Source organism: Pteropus medius, unplaced genomic scaffold, assembly GCF_902729225.1.
Source record: "Pteropus medius unplaced genomic scaffold, Ma_sr-lr_union100, whole genome shotgun sequence".
Taxonomy (NCBI): domain Eukaryota; kingdom Metazoa; phylum Chordata; class Mammalia; order Chiroptera; family Pteropodidae; genus Pteropus; species Pteropus medius.
In genome coordinates, this window is record NW_024349222.1 from 782,704 (window position 1) to 789,036 (window position 6,333).

The following is a 6,333-nucleotide window of genomic DNA, read 5'->3' on the forward strand; positions in this document are numbered from 1 at the left end:
TTTCACCCTTAAAAGAAAGTAATGTATAGTATTTTAACCTTAAAAGTAACAACAATAAGTAACTGGAATGAACTTTGTATAGCTTATTACACTTTCAATTTGGGTGGCTACTTTTAACCCTGATGCCTTAGTAATAATTCACACTTCTTTTCTATTTTATTTTTTTAAATTTTATCACTATTACATCAAAGTTAGGAATTAGAACCATTGATAATTTGGTAACAATATCTCTGAGAAAGCATATAATGCAGACAATATTTTCACACATTAAAAAATTTACAGAGGTAAGATAAATTTCAGTTATTAAAGCAACTGGAGGTTTACAATATAGTATAGGTATGAATAGCTAAGATTCCAACAGCTAAGACTAGAAGCTTTGTTTCTCATGGGTTAACTATGTAGGTTGTATTTTACTTTTGGATCAACTGTCGGAAACCAGCCGACCCAGTCAAACCAGGTCCCTGAATGGGAGAACGGGGACTGAGAAAAAAGAGAAGACAGACAGGGTGCAGGAGAGAGAACAGATCTCACAACTGTCTCTCCGAGTTTATTTCTTAGGCTCCTTTTTATATGTATTCTGTTCCTTTGTGTATCCCAAGATAACATAGTTAAAGTAACATCTTGAAGATCAAGGTACGATCGAAACTCCCTTCGTACTTCTTGTTTCTAATCTTAATCTTCTTCCTCCTGGAATTCCTCAGAACCAGCTTTTCCCCTTTTATATGCAAGCAGGCCTCCTGAGATAATCCATGCACTTCTTTGAATTTTGGGAGCTTTAGCTCCCTACAATCAACTTTACTGGTTTGAATAGATATATTTTGCATATTTACTACTTGTAAATGTACAGAGTTTCTACCATGAATCTCTCACATGACTTAGTACTGGGCATAGTGCTAAAAAAAACCTAGACAGTACCTTGAAGGGAGATTATCCACAAAAGATAAAAAAGATATAAATGGTTTTATTTTGTTTATCTTAATAAAGACTTTACTTTTGCTACCTTACCAATCATTCTCTTTTCCAAGATAGAACATAGAAAAGAGATCCTTGCATTACAAATAAATAGATATAAGAAATCAACAATTTTTGTCAATCTGACCAAACAGTTGATAGAGTACCTATATAACATCTTTAAGTTTAACACATGCTTAGCACATACTGTATCTTAAAGCTAAATTATTATAAATTAGTTGCATATCACACACTTCTATGCAAAATTGAGCAAGGAAATAAAATTTAGAAAGTTGCAGCTGTTTCCACAAATAGTTTATATTTTAGTAGCTAAGATGAAGGAAAAAGACAAGTCTTATGTAAGATGGAATAAAATAATTATCAGGAGACAGATATGTGGTGTATAGACATTCAAAGAAGGAAGAAAATATAGAAATTTATAAGTTGGAAAATAAAAATCAAAAGTTTAAACAAAATTATAAGGGAAAAATATGAGCTGTAAAAATGGTGAGTCATAATATCCATAGTAAATATAGCCGAAATGAAGAAATATGAAGGTTTACATATATCGAGACTCAGTAATGAAAGAATGATTAGATGGCTAATTAATTCAATAAACATATGTTGAGCTGCTGGGTTTAAGATAAATAAGATTAACACAGCCACTAGTTTCTAATTACTCATACTTAAGGGAGAAACAAATAAGTAAACAGCTGCTTATAATAAGTTGGATAAATTTAAAGAGGAATCCCATAAATACAGATATATCTAATTTAGATTTTGTGGATTATGGAACATTTTCTGGAAAACAAACAGACAAACAAAAAAATGTAGATTTTATATTGGGTCCTGAAAATGAGTAGGAATTATCCAGTTGAAGTGAGGGCTGATAAAGTGTCAATGTATTCCTATGAAAATATATCAATTTATCTGTAAAGGTACTGTGGAACTGTGTTGTAAATGTTTGTGTAACTATTTTCTTGCTCCTTCACATGACATTTGTAACAATATTGTGCATTTTTATCTCTCTGCTACATGCTTGGCTATCATGATGAATGCTATCACGTTTATTGTTTCTTTTTTGACACTACTTTTTACTTTGTGACTTAAAAAGTTCAGATTTCCTTACAGTTTAAGATAATGATAACACTGCGGTTTTGAATTACTCTGACCTCCAAACTGCTTATGAAAAGCAAGCAGGTTTAGAAATATAAATAAATATTACATGGATAATGTTGTTAATAAAGCTATGTGATAAATGATCTTCATGATCCACAAAACAAATGGGCAAGGTAAAACCACATGGAACATAGACCCCACGAAAAAACAACCCAGTTTTACTAGCAGTGCATAGGTGGTGGAGAGAAGAAAAAGCAGAGCTTCAACAATCCGAAGAGCACAGGAACACAAAATTATCAATGGATATTCACTTGTAAATTGAGAAGGACTCTTCTCAGGAAGTAACTCTTATAATATAACCAGTTAAATAGGGAGAGGCCTCCACAAACTTCAGCTTTTTTTTTAACAGTTTTATTCAAATATAATTTATATCTCATAAAATTTACCTGCTTGAATGTACAATTAAATTTTTAGGGTCATGCAACCATCACGACAAATGAATTTTAGATTATTTTCAGTAGTCCAAAATAATTCCTAGTATCTTTCCTAGATGCCCCATATTCCTACCCCTAGGCAATTACTAATCTACTTTCTATTTTTCTTATAGATAATTCATATAAATGGAATCATAAAATATGTGGAATTTTTTTTTGTGCCTGGATTATTTTTCATACTTTAACGTTGAGAACTATACATCTGACAGATATCAGTATTTTCCTCATTTTTATTGTTCAATAGTATTCTACTGAATGGATATACTACATTTGCTATTCACTCACTGGTTGATAGAGATTTGGTTATTCTTAGTTTTGGAGTATGATTGTGCTGCTATAAACCTGATATATAAATCTTTGTGTGGCATGTGTTTTCATTTCTCTTGGTTAGATTCCCATATTTTTCTTTTATGGATGGCACTTTTAGGATGCTAATAAAATATTTCTATTGAATTAATTGCCTTTAAACCATTGCTAAAAATTCATTGGCATAATTAAAATTTGTATATTAATGAACATTAGTTGACATAAATGTAAGAGTTATTTCTGGACTCTCAGTTCTGTTCTATTGATCGATATAGCTGTCATTTTCTCAGTACCACACGCTTTATTGCTGTAGTTTTGTAGGAAGTCCGAAATTGGGAAGTGTGAGTCTTCCAACTGTTTTTTAAGATTGTTTTTGCTGTTTTGTGGCCTTTGACTTTCCATATAAATTTTAAGATCAACTTGTAAATTTCTGAAGGGGAAAAAAGCCTGTTGGGATTTCAGTAGGGGTACATCTAATGCCTATACACTCAATTTGGGAAGAATTGCAATCTTAATGATCTTAAAGCTCCCAATCCATGAACATTAAAGTTATTTTTCTCAGCGATGTTTTTTAATTTTCATTTTATAGGCTTTATAATTAATTCTTTTCATATTTTTTTCCTTTTTTTGATGTTAATGTATTGTGAAATTGTTAATTTTATTTTTGGATTGTTCATTGTTAGTATACAGAAATAATTTGACTTTTATATTAATTTTTATTCTACATTGAGGTGCATATATCCTTGTGGATAAATGTTTCCAAGTTTTTTTGGATAAATACTCAGAAGAGGGATTGCTGAGTCGTATGGTAATTCTATTCTTAGTTTTTTGAGAAACGTCCATACTGTTTTCCATAGTGGTTGTATCAATTTACGTTCCCACCAGCAATGTATGAGAGTTTCTTTGCCCCCACAAACTCTCCAACACTTGTTATTACTTGTCCTATTGATGATAGCCATTCTGACAGGTGCGAAGTGGTATCTCATTGGGTTTTGATTTGCATTTCCCTAATAGCTAGTGAAGTAGAGCATCTTTTCATATATCCATTGGCCATTGTATGTCTTCTTGGAAGAAATGTCTGTTAAGGTCCTCTGCCTATTTTTTAATTGGATTGTTTGTTTTTAGGTTGTTGAGTTGTACGAGTTCTTTATGTATTTGGATATTAGACCCTTATAAGAGGCATCATTTACAAATATACTCTCCCATTCGGATAGTTGCCTCTTTGTCCTGTTGATGATTTCTTTTGCTGTGTAGAAGCTTTTTAGTTTGAAATAGAACCATTCATTTATTTTTGCTTTTATTTTCTTTGCCTTTGAGGTCAAATTCATAAAATACAGGTACTAAATTCAAGGTCTATGACTTTAGTACCTGTATTTTCTTCTATCCAATTTGTTGTTTCAGGTCTTATAGTCAGGTCCTTGATCCATTTTGAGTTAATTTTATTGTATGGTGACAGATAGCAGTCTAGTTTCATTTTTTGCATATGGCTTTCTAGTTTTCCCAGCATCATTTATTGAAGAGGGGTTCCTTTCTCCATTGTATTTTTCCAGTTTCTTTGTCAAAAATTACTTGCCCATATATATGGGGGTTTATTTCTGGACTCTCAATTTTGTTCCATTAGTCTGTGTGTCTATTTTTCTGCCGATACCATGATGTTTTGATTATTACTGCTTTGTAGTATAATTTGAAGTCAGGCAGAGTGACACCTCTCGCCTTATTCTTTTTTCTCAGGGTTGCTTTGACTAGTCAGGGTCTTTTGTGCTTTCATACAAATCTGATAATTTTTTGTTCTATTTCTTTAAAAAATTTTGAGATTTTGATGAAGGTCAAATCTGTATAGTGCTTTAGGTAATAAGGTCATTTTAACTATGCTTTGATTTTTCCAGTCCATGAACATAGAATGTGGACTTTTAACTTTTTACACACAAATTGAGGATACAGAATGAGCTATATTCAGTGTGTATGCTCTAGGTATGCTAGTTTCATCATACTCTAAAATTTGTCAGAGATGCAAAATAGTTAAGAAATAGTAGTTTACATAGTAGAAGACCAGTTAAGAGGCTTTTTTGCATTCACTCATTCATGAAAGAAGGACCTGAACAGCCACAGTAGATGCCAAGTTGTAAAGAAAAGAAGTGGTGCAGGATACAGTGTGAAAAATAATTCAGGCAAAGGAGTTTTGGAAAATGATCAAATTAGAGCATTTTGAGCTACATTTCACCTCTACTTCTGGATGTAAGCAGAAATAATATAAGCCTCTGCATCACAACATTTTAAATCCTACTCAAAGTCTGATAATCCATTGGATATTATACCTATATTTACATCTATCTACTTCTCTACAAATCACAGTGAAATAATATTTTTAGAACATTAATGAAATATGAGTGAAATGCACAAAAAAAAGCCTTCAGTAAATATATTGGCTCATCAAACCATTTATGTTGGATTTTTTTCCCTAGAATTTCCTAAGTGGGAAGATGATATATTGTCATAGTTCAAATTGTTATATTATTTTAAAACTTTAGATTATGAATATTATTTCCTTCACTTTAGTGCTAATGTTGTCTGCATAGCTGCCATGTATGTTTTTGATCATTGAATCATTCTTTCTGTGATTCCATATAGAAGTTCAGAATTTGAGAGCATTCTCATATCTAAATTTATGGGCCCTTTTTCTAACTTCATATATGATCGTTTTTATCAGATTGGTACTTTTCAGCAATTTTTTTTTCCTTGAAACTATAAAAACAATGGCCATCTCTACTATACATGATGCCTAAAACCATTCTTTTGGTTTCATTTTTAGATGGATGTACATTTCTATTTATGATTTACTTAACATCTAGATGAAGTTCTAGCAACTCTTTTATTTCTATAGAGTATATGTAGTCTAGCTTGCTTCTTTAGATTCTCTGTCAATAATGGTCAGGTACACCCAGTCTTGCATAAAAGTTAACACCCATTGGATTCCATATGTTTTGGAATTTACCTATTTTATTATTTTTATTAAAATTACAGATATGACATTGGTTAATAAAATCATATAGGTTTCAAGTGTACAGTTCACTTATAGGTCATATGTATGTTGCGTTGTGTGTTCACCACCCTAAGTTAAATTTCCTTCCATCACCATGTTTGACCTTTTCACATGATTTTGAATTTAGATATTGAATAATCTAATCTTAACCACTCTGTGATCTTATATTTAAATTGGCTTTACTTCCTTTGTTGTCTGTCTTGTCTTAAGTTGATTTTTTGTTATTTTTTGTGAATCTTTTTTTGGTTCTTATTAATCTGACCTTGGATCCTCTCTTAACAATGATTTGTACATTTCTTGTTTAGAGGATTTTTCTGGCAGACATCTTGCCTATTGCATATTTACTACCTAGTGGTATGAGCATCAGCATGTAGTAAATATTATAGGTAATATCACCCAGGATGAATTATAGTCAGAGAACTA